The sequence below is a fragment of the Triticum urartu genome, chromosome 1 (assembly GCF_003073215.2).
Source record: "Triticum urartu cultivar G1812 chromosome 1, Tu2.1, whole genome shotgun sequence".
Lineage (NCBI taxonomy): Eukaryota > Viridiplantae > Streptophyta > Magnoliopsida > Poales > Poaceae > Triticum > Triticum urartu.
In genome coordinates this window covers 475,526,448-475,547,908 of record NC_053022.1, presented here as the reverse complement: position 1 = coordinate 475,547,908, position 21,461 = coordinate 475,526,448, and positions in this window count along the sequence as shown.

Genomic DNA, 21,461 nt, shown 5'->3' with positions numbered 1-21,461 from the left:
TATCATCAATATTAATCAAGCAGGGCGTAGGGTTTTTGTGACACTCCAAAAAAAATTTATTTAATTTTCAACAAAAACTTTGTTGGTTTTGATGAAGGTCATTTAAATCCTTTCAAAAACCTCTCTCTCAAAACTTTTCCCCTGGCAAGGATTTTATTTTTTGTATCTTCTTCAACTCTGGTGTTTGATTATTACCTTTTCTCTGATGGTTCCCTTCTCAAATATATTTTTGGAATTTATTTTTTTTCTTTCAAAAGGAACCCTATGAGTTTTGGGGCTTCTCTTATCTTGAAACCACCCATGGTTTTACCATGCCTCATGTGGTAAATCCTCCCAAAACCCCTCCCTCCACTTTGGGGCAATCCAAACTTTCTGTTCCAACAAGTCCAACCCATTTTGGATTTTATTTCATTTATTCTATTCCCTAATACAATTCTGTCAATTATTTTAAGCCTAGAGGATTTCCAAAGGAAGTACCTGAATTCCTTTGAGTTTTGATCTCAAACCAACTCCTCTGGATAGTCCTTAGCACCCCCAACCTAGATCCATCAGGATCCACTCTTCCTCTTTTCAAAATTTTCAAGTTTCAACCTCTGCAAGTTTGGACCAGATTTGTCAAATTTGGTGAAATTCATATTTTCTCTTCTCCAAAAATTCTACCAAAATTCAGGCAGCCCCCAGATGCAATGAGAGGCCACCCCACCAAAGATCAGCTCAAGGAAAATTCCCCACATGCCAAAATCATTTCGTCGAACACTTGGCCGGCACTGTTCCTGTGCACTTTCAGTAAAATTCAGAGTTTCAGAGTTTTACAGTGTCGTTTCTTCGTCAGAGACTTGTCATCGATCAACTGTGCGCCCTGGCGCGTTGCGCTCGGCCTCTCCTCCCTGGCCAGAGCACCGCACGCCCTTTTGGACGGGTGTAGGCGTCGGTGGCGGCGAGCATCGCCGGAGTTGGCAGCTTTTGCCGTGGCAGCGCCACCCGTGGTGGCCAACAGAAGACAGCGCCAGCTCGCAACGCCGTCCGGCGCCGCCCAATGCTCCCCTGCCCTCTGCGTGGCCTCATGCACGCCAGCGCACCCCACAGCACCGTCGCCGTGGCCCGGCAAGCACAAGGCACGCTCTCTGCCGCCGACGGGCCCGCGCCGCCCCGTTCCGTTGAAACCCACTCAAGCTCCTAATCCAAGTACGTTTAGCGTCTAAATGGGACGAGTAGACCTCCACGATGACGCCCAACTCCCTAATCTCCCCCGACCAAGCACTGCGCCGCCGTAACCATCGTCGGAGATCCCTGTTCACGGCCACCGCCTCGGATCGCCTATAAAAAGGGGCCCCGAGCTCGCCCTCGAACACGCACCACCACTGCACCCCACAGACACCCTGCCAGGCCACCAGGAGGACCTCGATGAGGTCTCCTCCCCCAACTCCGGCCGCCTCGTTCCGCCCCGGCCACCTACTCGATCCACTCCAGTGCGGCCATCCCCGACGCCCAAACCTCGTCAGTAGCCTCCTCGAGCACCCAGTGATCTAACCCAAGCTTCAATTTGACCTTCGCAGCCCTCCTCGATGAGATCCAACTCCACCCGAGCCGCCGTCCGCCGGAGCAAGGACCGCCGTCGACGTGGTGCTCGCCGACGACCACCACCACCACCCACCGACGCGGAAGAACACACTGAGCACGTAGGTACCCTCCGATCCTCCTAACTCGCCGTGGATCGCCGCCGGCGACCACCGCAGCTCTCGGGCGCCGACGCGCTCTGTTCCTTCCCCCGTTTGAAATTTCAAACCTGACGGGTGGGACCCCCTCGTCAGTCTCTCTTTTCTTTTAAATGAAACATTTTCTGAAGGCGCCTTCTGCCAAAGTTCGTATCCCCTCTGGGCCGGCGTATTCTCAAACGAAGCGTTTTCTGTTTTTATAAGTCGGCCCCTGGAAACTTTCTGTTTCATCACAGATGAGTCCCTGGACTAAAACCTTTATAACTTTTAAACAGAAAATGATTTTTGATTGATTCTTTTTCTGTCCTCTTTAAAATTTTGTCTAGTTTTTTATCAGATTTATTTGAAAAAAAATTGGAATATTTTTTTGTGCACCTCACGGTATTTACGTTAGCGCGTATGTTTCTTTACACCATAGATACCGAAGGAGGTGACGGAACCGCGAACTTCACCGAGCTAGGCTCCGACTACTCTGAACCAGGCAAGCATGCTTGAACTTTTGATATGATGAGTGTCATTGGCATGTTTGCATTAAGTAGTTTCATGAAATGTTTATGAGCATTTCGATGAATTTCATATTACATGCAAAGTTGAGGCAAGTGAGTTTCGAAAATCCATAAGTTGTTGGATGTGAGTTTGCATGGCCATGTGTTGGCATGAGAATGGGTAAGATGGCAGTGTTGTAGCATGCCGGTCTTATGCCAGACTATTTGACTTCAGTGTCAACCCGTATCGGTCCAGTTTCCATCTGTTTCCCTTCCCGTACTACCACATGTTTTCTGCAAGGAATATGGCTTAGTAAGTTGTAAACCGCTTTCCTGGTACACACCAAATGGAGAGGCCGTGATGATGGTTCCATGGCCCTGGATTAAAGCCAGTCATCCGGTCAGGGGGCATGGGTATTTCCGGTTGGGACCGAGAGGGGGGCACCCCTTAGAGCGCGCGTATATAAATTTGATCCCATGCTATTCGAGATTGTGATCTCCCCGTCTCAAAGTTTTTCTTGAACGTTGTCTAGGGTGATTCCTGGCATCGTGAGGTGGGATGGGTGTGTACTGGTTAGATGTGTTTCTTTCGAAATACCGTAAACGGAACTAGTCCTTCGTGACTACAGAAATCCGTTGGCTGTGGGTAATTCTAGTACAAACTCTGTAGAGTCAAAATACCCTTTAATCATCTTATCCATGTCCAAGTATTGTGTTCAACTTTTCTTGTCAAATGTTAGTCTCAGTGACAGAAACTCCGGTGAACCACACGAGTGTTAAGTCCGGTTAAATGCTTATTGCTGTGGATGGACTAACCCGTTTATTATTATGTGTTGAATATTTCCCATGAGTATTATATCGTTGTGAGCTTAACAGTTATGAATAATGAAATTTAAGCCCTTTCTGCGATGTCGCATAGACGTCCGACTATGGCACAATTGTCCTTTACTTTTGATATAAGCCCTTTCTGTGATGTCGCTCAGACGTCCGACTGTGGCACGCTTGTTATTTACTTTTCAGTATAAGCCCTTTCTGTGATGTCTCTCAGACGTCCGACTGTGGCACGCCTGTTATTTACTTTTCATTATAAGCCCTTTCTGTGATGTCGCTCAGACGTCCGACTGTGGCACGCTTGTTATTTACCTGCGATATAAGCCCTTTCTGCGATGTCGCTCCGACGTCTGACTGTGGCACGCATGTCATTTTCTTCTCAATATAAGCCCTTTTCGTGGTATCGCTTAGACGCCCGACTGCGGCATGATTATTTATTTGTTCACCCTTCGAGGCATCGCTGCAGACACCCGATCGGCTTTTGAGTTAATTTGTTGGGATTTCGGGAAGACTACCGCCCGACTCCTTTTTTTTACTTACCATGTTGTTCCAATAATTATTAATTTGAATGTGCATTAATAATTACTCATGACGCATTCATGCATGCATTTGTTATATCTCATGTCCGAACTGTCTTGCGAGTACTTTCAAAGTACTCACCTGGCTTGTTGATTTGGCCAGATGTTGACGAAGGCGATCTCATGGATGAAGAGTTCGATAGCGAGTCCGACACCTAGAGGAGTCCCAGTCAGTCTCGTGCGACCCTGGATTTGGTCTCTGTATTATATCCGCTTCCGCTACCCGACTAAATTCATCGAGCCTCACCTCGATGCTCGATGAGCTGCCAGTTTAGGAGTCATGTTATCCACTCTCCACTGTGATATTCCACCACCACTTTTATCTCGAGTCAGTAGTATGCCACCACACCATTGTTTCATATCCGCCATTATGTATAATTATTGGCGTGCTTGTAATAATTTGTTGAGCAGCCTTAGCTCGACCTTGTAATATATTATATGCTACTGGCTTATTGTATCAAGATTTTGTCTACCAGTAAGGAGGATTTTCCTCATACTAGACTCAAAAGATCGGTTTCTCAATAAACATTTTTATTGGAAAACCGGTCGTGACAAGCTTGGTATCAGAGCCAGGCTGACTGTAGGAAGCCACTAGGTGCGATCGCTAATCGGTTATTAGCATAATAGAGCTAATTCATATTTTTGCAATTGTAGTCATTTTCTGACAGTCAGCATAAATTTATGATCTGACCATGCAGAATTTTTGCCTACTTTTGTAGATGGCTGACAACAAATGCGAGTCACAGATGTTCGCCAACGTGCCCGATGGGTTCGTCAAAGTCCTCTCCTTCATCGTTCAGGTCGCAATGGGGCCATCTGTGCGCCCAGTCTTCACAGTCTGACCATGCACCAGGCCGCGGTGCAATTCAAGGGAGGGCGTGTTGAGTTACGCCGCTTCCGGTATTTGGGAAGGGCCATGCCTATGGAGAAGCATGCCATGCAGATGGCAGCCCGCGAGGCGATAGCTCATCTCAGGGATGTCCTTCCCTCGATGAAGACTCGTCATTACCGCTACCTTCCCTGCCATGTGCCATACACCTGCCACTACGCGTTCTCTTGCCCCAGAGGAGAACGAGACGAGTCTTTTGAGATGCTTGTCGAGTACCTCCGGGCTCTGGAGGCAGCCTTCGACAACCTGGTGGACGACTTCGTGGCTGCCCGCATGGACTCAGTCCATGGCTGTGCCGCCAACAGGAGGGAGCTCCTGCACACCGCACCGCCACTGACTTCCGTCTCGTCCTCAGCATCTTATGCACCTACCACTCTCACCACTACCTGTCGCCTGCCTTCCACCGAGGAATTCAACCAAGTCATTGCGCCATCTCCAGCCCGCACTGCACCACCCTTTGCGCCCATTCTTGTTCGTGTTGCTCCACCTCTGGCGCCCGCTCCATCTACTCAGCGCAGCACTTCACGTCTGGAGCCTATTAGCGAGGAGGAGGTTGAGTCCCCAGCCTCACTGCGCCTCACCCTCGGCAGGCCAAGGGAGATCCTTACCATCTCCGACTGAGTACACTTAGCCGCCATGCGATGTACCGACTTGTACGATATGTTTATATGTACATAGGTTGTGAGAAGTAGCTTGTTTGCGCATCATGTAGGAACTGGGAGAAGTGCACTAGCCTAAATAACATGTCAGGAATATGTACGCATATCCTGAGTGATGTATTGTATAATTACTGCTTGCGTGTAAGATATGTAATGAGCAGTCCTTCTCCGTGCGCAATCGATTTTTATCTTGAAAAAATCCTGGAGCATTGAAAAAAATTTCCCCGTCTTTATGGATTTATTGATTTTTTTGCGACTCAATTCCCTTTCTTATGAATTTTACAAAATATATCCCCAGAGTGAAAAATGTCTCGTCCTTGGACGCGCTCCATGCCAACTCCGCCAGAGGAAAATTATGGCACTCAACCGGGCAACAATTTCACACAAGGACAGTCGAGTCAACAGGACGGTGAAACAACATTTTCCCAAATATGCCGCCTTTATGAGGAAAGTCAGCAACAACATCAGGAAATGATGAACCAAGTCATTAATATGGGAAATCACCATGGACAGTATCAGCAGCAATCCAAGTTATCTGAGCTACAGAAGACGTGTCCCCAAACATTTTCTCATACTGACAAACCTCTTGAGGCCGAGGACTGGCTTCGGGACATGGAGAGAAAATTAAATATTGCAAAATGTTCAGACCACGAGAAAGTACTATATGCTCCGCACTATCTCACAGGAGCAGCTGCATCATGGTGGGAGAATTTCCTGCACATGCACCCCAACGAAAATGATATAACCTGGGAGGATTTCAAGGAAGGTTTTCACGGGGCACACATTCCTAAAAGTCTTATGAAGATCAAGAAGAGAGAGTACGATGACCTCAAACAAAGGGCCATGACGGTGTCAGAATACAACGGTCAGTTTACTCTATTGTCTCGCTACGCCAACGAAGAGCGTATGACTGAAAGCAAGAAGATGGAGAAATTCCTAGACGGTCTGGCGCCCGTGCTTAAATGCCAGCTGGTTGTGCACACTTTCCCAGATTTTAAAACGCTAGTGGATAAGGCCATTATCTTGGAAAATGAGAGACGCAGCTTGGAGGATTTCCACAAGCGAAAAAGGGACCAGACTACTCTTGCTCGCAACCACCGAAGCAAGACAGATTTTCAGAAAGGTGGGACACACAAACCCACGACAAACGTCCCACGCCCAATCAAGAATTTCCATGCAAGGGACAAGGAGTTCACTTATCGCCCAGGCGTTACTTGCTACGCTTGTGGAGAGGAAGGGCATTATGCCAAGCAGTGTCCCAAGCCAAGGAACTCGACCCCAAAGCCGAACAACGGTGGCAATAATTCAGTGCCCAAGCGAAACAATTTCAACCCCAACAACAACCACAGGAAGGGTCATCTGAACCACGTGACCAAAGAGGAGGCACAGAATGCCCCAGATATCGTACTCGGTACGTTTCCTGTCAACACAATACGTGCCATGGTTTTGTTTGATTCTGGAGCTTCTCACTCATTCATCTCGAAAAGTTTTGCTTTGAAAAATAATTTTTCGATGTTTCCCTTGGAAAAATCCATGATCATCAAGTCCCCTGGGATTGAGCAAGTTACACAGAGTTGCTGCCAAGGTGTGGTTATTGAATTTAAAGGATTGAAGTTTCACGCCAATCTTATTGTATTGGGAAATAAAGGACTGGATGTCATCCTAGGGATGGATTGGTTAACCACCAACAAAGGTTTTATTGACTGCTTCAACCGGACCGTAATTCTCACCTACCACCACGGGAAGACAATAAGAGTTTCGGCTAGAGAGAGAAAAATACCCCGGCAACCGAGATTGAACAAGGTGGACGTTTCTGAATTAAAAAAGGTTCCAGTAGTGTGTGAATTTCCAGACGTATTTCCCGAAGAACTACCAGGCATGCCACCAGACCGAGAGATAGAATTCAGCATTGAGCTAGCACCCGGAACCACCCCCATATACAAGAAAGCATACAGAATGGCACCATCCGAGTTGGTAGAATTGAAGAAGCAAATAAAAGAATTACTGGACAAAGGATATATTCGAGCCAGCTCCTCACCTTGGGGTTCACCAATTTTATTTGCCAAAAAGAAGGATGGAACACTGAGATTGTGTATAGACTATCGAGCACTTAACATGGTCACAATCAAGAACAAATACTCGATGCCACGGATAACTGATTTATTTGATCAGCTCGCTCAGGCCAAGGTATTCTCAAAGATTGACTTAAGGTCGGGATACCATCAGTTAAAAGTACGAGCAGAGGATATCCCCAAGACAGCCTTCACCTCCAGATATGGACTGTATGAGTTCACAGTAATGCCATTTGGACTAACGAACGCCCCCGCATATTTTGTTCACCTCATGAACAAAGTATTTATGAACTTTATGGACAAGTTTGTTGTGGTATTCATCGACGATATTCTGATATACTCCAAGACACCAGAAGAGCACGCGGAACATCTCAGAATTGTGCTAGGAGAACTCAGGAAACATCAATTGTACGCCAAGTTCAGCAAGTGTGAATTTTGGCTAAGACAGGTAGGTTTTCTGGGCCACGTACTGACCCAAGAAGGTATTTCTGTAGACCCGGAAAAAGTCAAGGCCGTACTTGGCTGGAAACCACCAGCCAGCGTAAAGGACGTACGAAGTTTCTTGGGAAAGAGAGGATTTTCTTCGGACAGAGCACCCACACTTATTTGAGGATCAGCTGAAATCTCGGGGACGAGATTTTTCCTAAGGGGGTAGGTGTTGTGACACTCCAAAAAAAATTTATTTAATTTTCAACAAAAACTTTGTTGGTTTTGATGAAGGTCATTTAAATCCTTTCAAAAACCTCTCTCTCAAAACTTTTCCCCTGGCAAGGATTTTATTTTTGTATCTTCTTCAACTCTGGTGTTTGATTATTAAAAACCTTTTCTCTGATGGTTCCCTTCTCAAATATATTTTTGGAATTTATTTTTTTTCTTTTAAAAGGAACCCTATGAGTTTTGGGGCTTCTCTTATCTTGAACCACCCATGGTTTTACCATGCCTCATGTGGTAAATCCTCCCAAAACCCCTCCCTCCACTTTGGGGCAATCCAAACTTTCTGTTCCAACAAGTCCAACCCATTTTTGGATTTTATTTCATTTATTCTATTCCCCAATACAATTCTGTCAATTATTTTAAGCCTAGAGGATTTACAAAGGAAGTACCTGAATTCCTTTGAGTTTTGATCTCAAACCAACTCCTCTGGATAGTCCTTAGCACCCCGAACTTAGATCCATCAGGATCCACTCTTCCTCTTTTCAAAATTTTCAAGTTTCAACCTCTGCAAGTTTGGACCAGATTTGTCAAATTTGGTGAAATTCATATTTTCTCTTCTCCAAAACTTCTACCAAAATTCAGGCAGCCCCCAGATGTAATGAGAGGCCACCCCACCAAAGATGAGCTCAAGGAAAATTCCCCACATGCCAAAATCATTTCGTCGAACACTTGGTCGGCTCTGTTCCTATGCACTTTCAGTAAAATTCGGAGTTTCAGAGTTTTACAATGTCGTTTCTTCGTCAGAGACTTGTCATCGATCAACTGTGCGCCCTGGAGCATTGCGCTCGGCCTCTCCTCCCTGGCCAAAGCACCGCACGCCCTCTTGGACGGGTGCAAGCGTCGGTGGCGGCGAGCATCGCCGGAGTTGGCAGCTTCTGCGGTGGCAGCGCCACCCGTGGCGGCCAACAGAAGACAGCGCCAGCTCGCAACGCCGTTCGGTGGCGCCCAACGCTCCCCTGCCCTTCGTGTGGCCTCATGCACGCCAGCGCACCCCGCAGCACCGTCGTCGTGGCCCGGCAAGCACAGGGCACGCTCTCTGCCGCCGACGGGCCCGCGCCGCCCCGTTCCATCGAAACCCACTCAAGCTCCTAATCCAAATCTGTTTAGCATCTGAATGGGACCAGTAGACCTCCACGATAACGCCCAACTCCCTAATCTCCCCCGACCAAGCACTGCGCCGCCGTAACCATCGCCGGAGATCCCCGTTCACGGCCACCGCCTCGGATCGCCTATAAAAAGGGGCCCCGAGCTCGCCCTCGAACATGCACCACCACTGCACCCCACAGACACCCCGCCAGGCCACTAGGAGGACCTCGAGGAGGTCTCCTCCCCCAACTCCGGCCGCCTCGTTCCGCCCCGGCCACCTACTCGATCCACTCCGGTGAGGCCATCCCCGATGCCCAAACCTCGTTAGTAGCCTCCTCGAGCACCCAGTGATCTAACCCAAGCTTCAATTTGACCTCCGCAGCCCTCCCCGATGAGATCCAACTCCACCCGAGCCGCCGTCCGCCGGAGCAAGGACCGCCGTCGACGTGGTGCTCGCCGACGACCACCACCACCACCCACCGACGCGGAAGAACACACTGAGCACGTAGGTACCCTCCGATCCTCCTAACTCGCCGTGGATCGCCGCCGGCGACCACCGCAGCTCTCGATCGCCGACGCGCTCTGTTCCTTCCCCCGTTTGAAATTTCAAACCTGACGGGTGGGACCCCCTCGTCAGTCTCTCTTTTCTTTTAAACGAAACGTTTTCTGAAGGCGCCTTCTGCCAAAGTTCGTATCCCCTCTGGGCCGGCGTATTCTCAAACGAAGCGTTTTCTGTTTTTATAAGTTGGCCCCTGGAAACTTTCTGTTTCATCATAGATGAGTCCCTGGACTAAAACCTTTATAACTTTTAAACAGAAAATGATTTTTGATTGATTCTTTTTCTGTCCTCTTTAAAATTTTGTCTAGTTTTTTATCAGATTTATTTGAAAAAAATTTGGAATATGTTTTTTGTTCACCTCACGGTATTTACGTTAGCGCGTATATTCCTTTACATCGTAGATACCGAAGGAGGTGACGAAACCGCGAACTTCACCAAGCTAGGCTCCGACTACTCTGAACCAGGGAAGCATGTTTGAACTTTTGATATGATGAGTGTCATTGGCATGTTTGCATTAAGTTTCATGACATGTTTATGAGCATTTCGATGAATGTCATATTACATGCAAAGTTGAGGCAAGTGAGTTTCGAAAATCCATAAGTTGTTGGATGTGAGTTTGCATGGCCATGTGTTGGCATGAGAATGGGTAAGATGGCAGTGTTGTAGCATGCCGGTCTTATGCCAGACTATTTGACTTCAGTATCAACCCGTATCGGTCCAGTTTCCATCCGTATCCCTTCCCGTACTACCACATGTTTTCCGCAAGGAATATGGCTTAGTAAGTTGTAAACCGCTTTCCTGGTACACACCAAATGGAGAGGCCGTGATGATGGTTCCATGGCCCTAGATTAAAGCCAGTCATCCGGTCAGGGGGCATGGGTATTTCCGATTGGGACCGAGAGGGGGGCACCCCTTAGAGCGCGCGTATATAATTTGATCCCATGCTATTCGAGATTGTGATCTCCCCGTCTCAAAGTTTTTCTTGAACGTTGTCTAGGGTGATTCCTGGCATCGTGAGGTGGGATGGGTGTGTACTGGTTAGATGTGTTTCTTCCGAAATACCGTAAACGGAACTACTCCTTCGTGACTACGGAAATCCGTTGGCTGTGGGTAATTCTAGTACAAACTCTGTAGAGTCAAAAAACCCTTTAATCATCTTATCCATGTCCAAGTATTGTGTTCAACTTTTCTTGTCAAATGTTAGTCTCAGTGACAGAAACTCCGGTGAACCACATGAGTGTTAAGTCCGGTTAAATGCTTATTCCTGTTTATGGACTAACCCGTTTATTATTATGTGTTGAATATTTCCTATGAGTATTATATCGTTGTGAGCTTAACAGTTATGAATAATGAAATTTAAGCCCTTTCTGCGATGTCGCATAGACGTCCGACTGTGGCACAATTGTCCTTTACTTTTGATATAAGCCCTTTCTGTGATGTCGCTCAGACGTCCGACTGTGGCACGCTTGTTATTTACTTTTCAGTATAAGCCCTTTCTGTGATGTCGCTCAGACGTCCGACTGTGGCACGCCTGTTATTTACTTTTCATTATAAGCCCTTTCTGTGATGTTGCTCAGACGTCCGACTGTGGCACGCTTGTTATTTACCTGCGATATAAGCCCTTTCTGCGATGTCGCTCCGACGTCCGACTGTGGCACGCATGTCATTTTCTTCTCAATATAAGCCCTTTTCGTGGTATCGCTTAGACGCCCGACTGCGGCATGATTATTTATTTGTTCACCCTTCGAGGCATCGCTGCAGACACCCGATCGGCTTTTTAGTTAATTTGTTGGGATTTCGGGAAGACTACCGCCCGACTCCTTTTTTTTACTTACCATGTTGTTCCAATAATTATTAATTTGAATGTGCATTAATAATTACTCATGACGCATTCATGCATGCATTTGTTATATCTCATGTCCGAACTGTCTTGCGAGTACTTTCAAAGTACTCACCTGGCTTGTTGATTTGGCCAGATGTTGACGAAGGCGATCTCATGGATGAAGAGTTCGATAGCGAGTCCGACACCTAGAGGAGTCCCAGTCAGTCTCGTGTGACCCTGGATTTGGTCCTCTGTATTATATCCGCTTCCGCTACCCGAATAAATTCATCGAGCCTCACCTCGACGCTCGATGAGCTGCCAGTTTAGGAGTCATGTTATCCACTCTCCACTGTGATATTCCACCACCACTTTTATCTCGAGTCAGTAGTATGCCACCACACCATTGTGTCATATCCGCCATTATGTATAATTATTGGCGTGCTTGTAATAATTTGTTGAGCAGCCTTAGCTCGACCTTGTAATATATTATATGCTACTGGCTTATTGTATCAAGATTTTGTCTACCAGTAAGGAGGATTTTCCTCATACTGGACTCAAAAGATCAGTTTCTCAATAAACATTTTTGTTAGAAAACTGGTCGTGACAGTTTTACCTCCATCAAGAGGGCCCTAACCTGGGTAAAACATCATGTTCCCTGCCTCCTGTTACCATCCGCCTTAGATGCACAGTTCGGGACCCCTTACCCGAGATCTGCTGGTTTTGACACCGACACCTTGACTCACAGATACTTCCAAAACCAGTTGCAGGTGCCGATGATACCGTGCAGGTGACGCTACCGAGCTCAAGGAGGAACTCGATGAAGATCGTGTTCGTTGTGTTGTCCCGTTTCTAGTTGATCAGTAGTGGAGCCCAGTTGGGGCGATCGGGGATCTTTTGCATTAGGGGTAGTCTTCTTTTATTTTGGTTCCGTAGTCGGACCTTGATTGTATCCAGTTGATGTAATGCTATATTCATGTATTGTGTAAAGTGGCGATTGTAAGCCAACTCTATACCTCTTTCTTATTCAGTACATGGGATGTGTAAAGATTACCCCTCTTGCGACATGCCTACAATGCGGTTATGCCTCTAAGTCGTGCTCCGACACGTGGGAGATATAGCCGCATTGTGGGTGTTACAACCCCCTACCTGAGATCCGCCAGTTTTGACACCGACATTGGTGCTTTCATTGAGAGTTCCACTGTGCTGTCATCGTAAGGCTTGATGGCTCCTTCGATCATCGGTAACGATGCGGTCCAGGGTGAGGTTTTCCTCCCCGGACAGATCTTCGTAGTCGGTGGCTTCGCACTGCGGGCCAACTCGCTTGGCCATATGGAGCAGATCGAGAGCTACGCCCCTGGCCATCAGGCCAGGTTCGGAAACTTAAACTACACTGCCGACATCCGCGGAGACTAGATCTTCGACGGATTCGAGCCCATGTCAGGTGCGCCGCACAATCACGACGAGCATGACGTAACTCTGCCGTCGGACAGTGTTCGGGAAATCGCATCTGCAGCTACTCTGGCCCTCAATCCGGAGCAAAGTGCGCCATCCGAGGACGGGTGGATAGACCCCGCCATGGAGTCCGCACTCTCAGTGGCGATAGTGCCGAATGCTGACTTCACCCCTTGCGAGAGCCATGTTGCCGAACCATTGGATTCATCCCCGACCATAGGCTCCGAGCCACCTGTGTCCGTGCCTATCGAATCTGATTGGGCACCGATCATGGAGTTTACCTCCGTAGATATCTTTCAGCACTCGCCTTTCGGTGATGTGCTAAATTCATTAAGGTCTCTCTCCTTGTCAGGAGAACCTTGGCTGAACTATGTCCGACTAGAAGGGGATGCGGACGATGAAGAAATTCGCTGCCCACCCACCACCCCCTTAGTAGCCACTGTCAACGATTTAACCGACATGCTCGATTTCAACTCCGAAGACATCGACGGCATGGACAACGATGCAGGAGAGGAACAGGAACCAGTGCCCACAGAGCGCTGGACAGCCACTTCATCACATGACATATACATGGTGGATACACCTGAAGAAGGCAATGGCGACAAGACAGCGGAGGATGACCCCTCCAAGAAGCAAACAAAGCGTCGGCGTAGGCGCTGCCCCAAATCCCGCCTCGGCAAAAACAGCGATAACAGCGCAAAAGAAAATAACACTCCAGTCGACTCCAGAGGAAACGACAACCACATTGACCCGGCGGCAGAGCATGATGAAACTGCAAATGGCGAACATAGTACGGATCCGATGTCCGAACACGGCGACGCCAAGGGTAAACCTCATCAACCCTCCTTGGGGAGGAAAACAGTCCGAACGAAGATGCACACATCATCCCGGAAAGGAACTTGGAACAAGAGAACCTCCGCAGCAGTCTTATTGCCACAATGAGGAGTCTGAAGAAGCAGAAGCAAAGGCTTAAGGCTGCACAAAATACACTCAACAGTAGGTGGAACAAAGTGCTCGACAACAAAGAAAAGTATGGTGGAAGTTACCACACAAAGAGCTATCCAAAGAGAAAGCTATTACCTGAATTTGATGATGAGGCCTTAGATCCCAAACAGCCGAAAAATAAAACAGCCAACCGGCCATCAAGCACCTTGTGACCGTGATAGAGCGACTAACAAAGCCGCACATAAGTCCACACACGATCTACGTGAGGACTTGCGGCAAAAATCCAGTATGACCAGATCCATTTATGGATCTAGGAAGCGCGCTCCGGCACAAAACCAAAACCGAATACTACAACCGTCCGAACGCCATGATACACCCAAATACAGGGCTGCCACACACCCCCTATGCTTCACCGATGAGGTGCTGGACCACGAATTTCCAGAAGGATTCAAACTTGTGAACATAGAGGCGTACGACAGGACAACAGACCCTGGGGTCTGGATTGAGGACTTTATCCTCCATATCCATATGGCTTGCGGAGATGATCTCCACGCCATCAAGTACTTGCACCTCATGCTGAAAGGACCAGCTCGGCACTGGCTGAAAAGCCTCCCCGAAAACTCAATTGGAAGTTGGGAGGAGCTCGAGGATGCTTTTCGGGCTAATTTTCAAGGGACCTATGTCCGACCTCTGGATGCAGATGATTTAAGTCATATAATTCAACAGCCCGGAGAGTCAGCCCGAAAGCTTTGGAACATGTTTCTCACTAAGAAGAACCAAATCGTCGACTGTCCGGACGCCGAAGCCTTAGAAACTTTCAAGCACAGTGTCCGAGACGATTGGCTCGCCAGACACCTCGGCCAAGAAAAACCGAGAACAATGGCAGCCCTGACAAGCCTCATGACCCGCTTTTGCGCGGGCGAAGATAGCTGGTTAGCCCGCAGTAGCACCAGTGACCCAAGCACATCCGATGTCAGGGATGGCAATGGAAAACCATGACGCAGTAAAAGCAAGCGTTGAAATAAAGAAGACAGCCCAGATAATACGGCGGTAAACGCCAGATTCAGGGGATCCTGACCAGGTCAGCGGAAAAAGCCTTTCAAAGGCAGCAGAGATGGACTGTCCAGCCTAAACAAGATTCTAGACAAACTATGTCAGATTCATGGCACCCCTGATAAACCTGCAAATCACACCCATAGAGAATGCTGGGTCTTCATGCAGGCCGGTAAGCTAAACACCGAACACAAGGGGAGGGAGACACCAAGCGAAGACTAGGACGAACCTCCCCAGCAAAGCAGTGGAGAACAGAAAAAAAATTCCCACCAGAGGTTAAAACAGTAAACATGATCCATGTGACGAAGAGGAGAAGCAAACGTGCACTCCGAGACATACGCGCCGTAGAGCCCGTCACCCCTAAGTTCAACCCCTGGTTGGCTTGCCCGATCACTTTTGATCGCAGGGATCACTCGACAAGCATCTGGCATGAAGGATTGGCTGCCTTGGTTTTAGACCCAATAGTAAATGGATACCATCTCACACGAGTCCTTATGGACGGCGGTAGTGGTCTAAATCTGATATATCGGGACACAGTCCGCAAAATGGGGATAGACCGACGAAAATCACCCATAATAATACTACCTTCAAGGGAGTAATACCAGGCCCAAAGGCCCGCTCCACGGGCTCTCTAATACTAGAGGTTGTATTGGTTCACCCGACAACTACCGAAGTGAGAAGTTAGACTTCGACATTGCTCCATTCCGAAGCGGCTATCAAGCACTACTCGGAAGAACAGCTTTTGCCTGTTTTAATTCGGCACCACATTACGCTTCTCTTAAGCTTAAGATGCCTGGTCTACATGGCACCATCACAACTAGTGGAAATATTGAGCGTTCTCTATGCGCGGAAGAATGTGCGGCGGCTTTAACAGCCGAGCACTAGACGGCCTCACCAACCAGAATAAATGACAGGTCGTCAAGACCGCGGACATGGTTCGGCGAGTCCGGTGCATCACTATAGATACCTGAGATTGGTTTGATGGTTAAACCTTCATAGACGGTACCAGGGGCTTCCTGCGTGTAATCGGGGCTAGTTCGGCTCAACTTGACTTATCTTGAATTTTAATGGTTTATCGAGAATAACCAATTTTTTGGCACGACAACTTTCACCTAAGTTCTTCTCTTTTACAGATGACAATCGTGCTACACCCATCCAGGACACGGCACAACGGAGCACAGGCGCAGACGTGCAGCAGGGACCCGCTCAAAGGTTTCTTTTCAGATTAAGACCCTGCGTAAACCTTTTTTACTGTCTCTTGTTGTTCACATCCCTCGAATACTCAGTACAACCGAGAAGGATGCTGACATTACTGGCATTTCGCCACGTCAGAATATTGCACGTACCTAGACACTCGGGGTTTATTATTAAGGGCATTGTTCAGCCCAACATATGTTATAAAGACTAAATACCTTAGGGAGTGTTCGGCGTCGCGAGTTTGGCCTTATATGCATCAGCTCCGAATCATGTCTTTGGTCAAATGTTGGGTTTGCCCAGCTCCCGTGTTTTTCTACCTTATGTTCCGCTCTATCGGCTAAGGCAACACGGAGAGAACTACTGCGATTGTGCCCTGGTTCATCCGGATGAGCACCTCAGTAGAGAAAGCCGAAAACTGAGTGTCATGATAAAGCGCGAGACTGGTCAACCACTCATGACTTAGCGGAATCTTCGGGATTCCTTCGCATTAATGAAGGGCCGTTTCCCGGTCATGTACATACGCGCACCGTATTCGGGCGAGCGTGGAGGTACCAGGGGCTATATAGTAGCCCCACCGTCAAACTCCTATGGCTAAGTGAAAGTGTTAAAGAAATATAGTCCGATTGCCTTGTTCGCTGCGCTACCACCTCCTTAATGGACCAAGACGTTGGATCAAGTGTGAATACACGTTTTTTGCGAACACCCCCGCATTATATGCGTGGGGGTTGAAGCCGACGACTGCAAACTTTCAGGTTATGTACATATACATAAACGGCCGCACAGGAGGCATCATAATACTTTCAGGAAAAAGTATAAACACAACCTTTATAATTCAATAAAACATTGTTTTTACAATGGGAATACATGTCACTAGAACATTATATTCTTTGAGCACCGAGCCTCTATTGAACGAGCGCCTTCAAGGACTTCTTCAAAGTAGTGCTCCGCAGATACTCGGCCTAGGGCCGAACTCTGAGTTGCAATAGCGGTGGGCTCCATCTCCGCCCAGTATGTTTTGACACGGGCAAGTGCCATACGCGCACCTTCTATGCACACCGACCTCTTCATAGCATCGATGTGCGGCACAACACCAAGGAACTGTTGCACTAAACTAAAATAACTATTCAGCCTTGGCCCTTCCGGCCACAGATGATCCACAACAGACCTCATGGCAAGCTCGGACAACCTATGGAGCTCGGCCCACTCGGCCATTCGCTCATTCAACAACAGTGGACGCACTGGAACATTGAACTGCGTCCAGAACAGCTTTTCCACTTCACGATCTTTTTGATCCTTGAAGTACTCGGCCGCATCAGCAGCACTTGCTGCCAAATCCATGTATGCATCTGCAGAACTCCATAGTTGATCAAGAGAGGCATACTTCGGATCTCCGAACAACGCATGCAACAAAAATGGCTTCCCATCCGCGATATCTCTAGCTTGACGCAGCTCCTCCTTCGCCGCTCTGATTTTGGAGCGGGCTTCCTTGGCTGCTACCATGGCCTTCTCCAGGTCCGTCGCCTTCGCTCGGCTTTCTTTTTCAAGAAGCTGGTAACGGTCGGCGGCATCTTTCAACTCAAGGGCCATCTTGGCCATTTTTTTCCTTGCTTTGGCAATGCGCAGCCTGTTCGGCCCTCAGCTCTTGACCGCCTTTAGAGTGGCCGCATCACTATTCCTGGCTTGTTCCTTGGCTCGGGCAAGTTCCGCCCGAAGGGTCTCCACGGCAGTAGCTCCATCTGCAGTCACAACATATTAAAGATACTGGCATCATGCTCCTCTTACTATGTGTTGATCACCGGAGAAATCACATACCCTGTGCCTCGTCGAGCCGCTTGTTGACAAGCACGATGTCGGTATCTGCCGCATCAAATTCCCGCTTTAACTCGGCAAACTCACAGTCCGGCTAGCCACCGGACCTTCAGCCACCTGCACATGAAGGCAGCCTAATTATTACCTGGGACTATGATCCTCTGTTTGCCGCCATTCTTGACGGCAACCAGAGTCTTAGGGGCTACTATCTGCATAGGGCACACCTAACGTGTGCGGTACTATAAAAACATACACTATTTCACGTACCTCAAAGCCTTTTAGCAGACTCATAAAAGCTTCGTGCAACCCGCTTTCGGTGGATGAAATCCTCTCAATCACCATACCCATTAGCGTATGATGCGCTTCTGAGATGGACGCTTGCTCCAGAAGATCCTTCAGTGCATCCGATCGCACACCGGACGGTTCTAGACTCTTTCAGTTACTCTCTTTAGGAGCCGAATATTGAGGACTTCGGGTGGCCAAAGGATTACCCTCTGGCCTTGGCGGGTCAGGAGAAACCCTCCGCGACGACACTTCAGGGTCGCCCGCCTCATGAGGCAGGGTGGCATGGGGAGGTGTTTGGCTCTCCATCATCTCCGAAAGAAGATCCCCCGAAGATGAACTCTGTCGAGAAGGGCTACGATCCGAACTACAAGATATATGCTTCGGTTATTGTCTTCAGAAGTAATGTAGGATATTTTTACTATTAAGTACTTTTTGTTTACTTACATCTCGATAGAGGGCTGATCCCCTTGCAGGCGTTGTGCGGCAAGAGTACCCTCCGAGGCAGAACCCTCTGGCGAAGATTTCTTCCCCCGTTTGGAAACATTTGTTTCCGGGTCTTTAGAGGTGGTCCTCTTCCTTCCTTGGGGAGAGGGAATTTCATATTCTTATCCCTAGTTATCCTCCTTCGCGGAGGTGCTAATTCCCCTGGTTTGGATGAATAATGAGTGAGGCCTGCTTTTAGCCTCTTTATTTCCCCCTTTATCTTCCCCTGAGGGCGCCTGATAAGGTGCCGGCTCGAGCATTCTGGCTAGTACTGGATTGGCAGAGCCTTCGGGAAGGGGGGCCGAACACCTGATCATCTTCGCCTTTATTACCCAGTCCTAGTCAAAGAGTGACTTTTCAGAATGATGTTATGATAAATAAAAAGACAGCATGTTCGGCCACGGGATTACTTACTTGGGTATCTGCGCGATTACAGCTCAGACCCGCGTCCTCGGTGGTGTCCGGACACTTTATTTGTGGTCCTAAGAACAATTTGTACATCTCTTCGAGCGTCATGCCGAGGAAGTGCTGAATAATTCGCGGTCCTTCCGGGTTGAACTCCCACATACGGAGGGGTCGTTGTTTGCAAGGCAGGACTCGACGAACTAGCATGATTTGCATTACCGTGACCAGGCTGACATCTCTCTCGGGGAGATCTCGGATGCGACTCTGCAATATCGGCACATCATTTACTAGCCCCCAGTCTAGCCCCTTGTTGATCCATGACGTCAGTTGTGGTGGGGGCCCGAGCGAAAGGCAGGGGCGGCTACCCACATGGTACTCCGGGGAGCTGTGATATAAAACCACTCCCGTTGCCATAAAGTGGACACCTCTGGGAAGGTACCCTTTGGCCACAGAACATCGGCACTTTTGCTTATTACGGCACCTCCGCACTCTGCGTGTCGCCCCTCTATCATCTTCGGCTTCACATTGAAAGTCTTGAGCCACAGGCCAAAGTGCGGGGTAATGTGGAGGAAGGCCTCACATACGACGATGAACGACGAGATGTGAAGGAGGGAATCCGGGGCCAGGTCATCAAAATCCAGCCCATAATAAAACATGAGCCCCCTAACAAAGGGATCCAGAGCGAGGCCTAGCCCTCGGAGGAAGTGAGAGATGAATACAATGCTCTCGGCAGATTCGGGAGTGTGAATGACCTGCCCTCGAGCAGGCAGCCTGTGCCAGATTTCGCCGGTCAAATACCCGGCCTCTCTTAGCTTATTGATGTCTTCCTCTGTGACAGAGGAAGGCATCCACCGACCTTGAAGGTTGGATCCAGACATGGTTGAAGGTCCGAAGCGCCTGATCTGAGCCTTGGGTGTTGGAACTCAAGGCGGGGAAGGGATTCGATTGAGTAGGAGAAGGAAAAAAGGACAGGCCTTGGCCCCTTTATAAAGAGGGTGAATATCAAGCGTCCTCCTCGTGGCCGTTTGGGACTTGCCTAAAATCAAGGAGTCATACCAACGGGCACGATTGGGTTACCCACGTCCGCATTAATGAGAATCCCGTAATAAGGGGGACATGATCTCTGCTTCGACAAGGCGTGTCAAGAAAACCGCCTCGCAATATGTGCGGCGCTGGTTCAGAAAAACGGTTTGAATAATGCCCGGGCCATCACGTGATGTCATGTTGCTAAACGTGTCAGCAGATTAGATTTGTGGAAATATTATTCTCTGCGGTGGTATGTGGAACTTGTTTTGCCGAGCGGGACACTATCCTTGTGTTCAAAATCTTCCATGGAGTATTCGGAGGAAGAACCCACCTTGCAATGTCGAAGACAAATCTGCGCGTCGGACTCATCGTCATTGAAGCCTGGTTCAGGGGCTACTGAGGGAGTCCTGGATTAGGGGGTATCCGGACAGTCGGACTATATCCTTTGGCCGGACTGTTGGACTATGAAGATACAAGATTGAAGACTTTGTCCCGTGTCCGGATGGGACTCTCCTTGGCTTGGAAGGCAAGCTTGGCAATACGGATATGCAGATCTCCTCCCTTGTAACCGACTCTGTGTAACCCTAGCCCCCTCAGGTGTCTATATAAACCGTAGGGTTTAGTCCATAGGACAAAAACAATCATACCATAGCCTAGCTTCTAGGGTTTAGCCTCTACGATCTCGTGGTAGATCAACTCTTGTAATACTCATATCATCAAGATCAATCAAGCAGGACGTAGGGTATTACCTCCATCAAGAGGGCCCGAACCTGGGTGAACATCGTGTCCCCCGCCTCCTGTTACCATCCGCCTTAGACGCACAGTTCGGGACCCCCTACCCGAGATCCGCTGGTTTTGACACCGACAGGTGTGCATCAAACTTGCTTGCTCACAAAGACCTAGGGCACTTGAGGATGCCCATTGTTGGAATATACAAGCCAACTTCTATAATGAAAAATTCCCACTAGTATATGAAAGTGACAAAACAAGAGACTCTCTATCATAAAGATTATGGTGCTACTTTGAAGCACAAGCGTGGAAAAAGGATAGTAGCATTGCCCATTTTTATTTTCTTTTTTTCTTTGTTTTGGGCCATCCTTTTTTTATTTGCCCTTTCTTTTTTTTGGGGACAATGCTCTATTAATGATGATCATCACACTTCTATTTATTTACAACTCAATGATTACAACTCGATACTAGAACAAGATATGACTCTATATGAATGCCTCCGGCGGTGTACCTGGATGGGCAATGAATCAAGAGTGACATGTATGATAAATTATGCATGGTGGCTTTGCCACAAATACGATGTCAACTACATGATCATGCAAGGCAATATAACAATGATGAAGTGTGTCATAATAAACGGAACGGTGGAAAGTTGCATGGTAATATA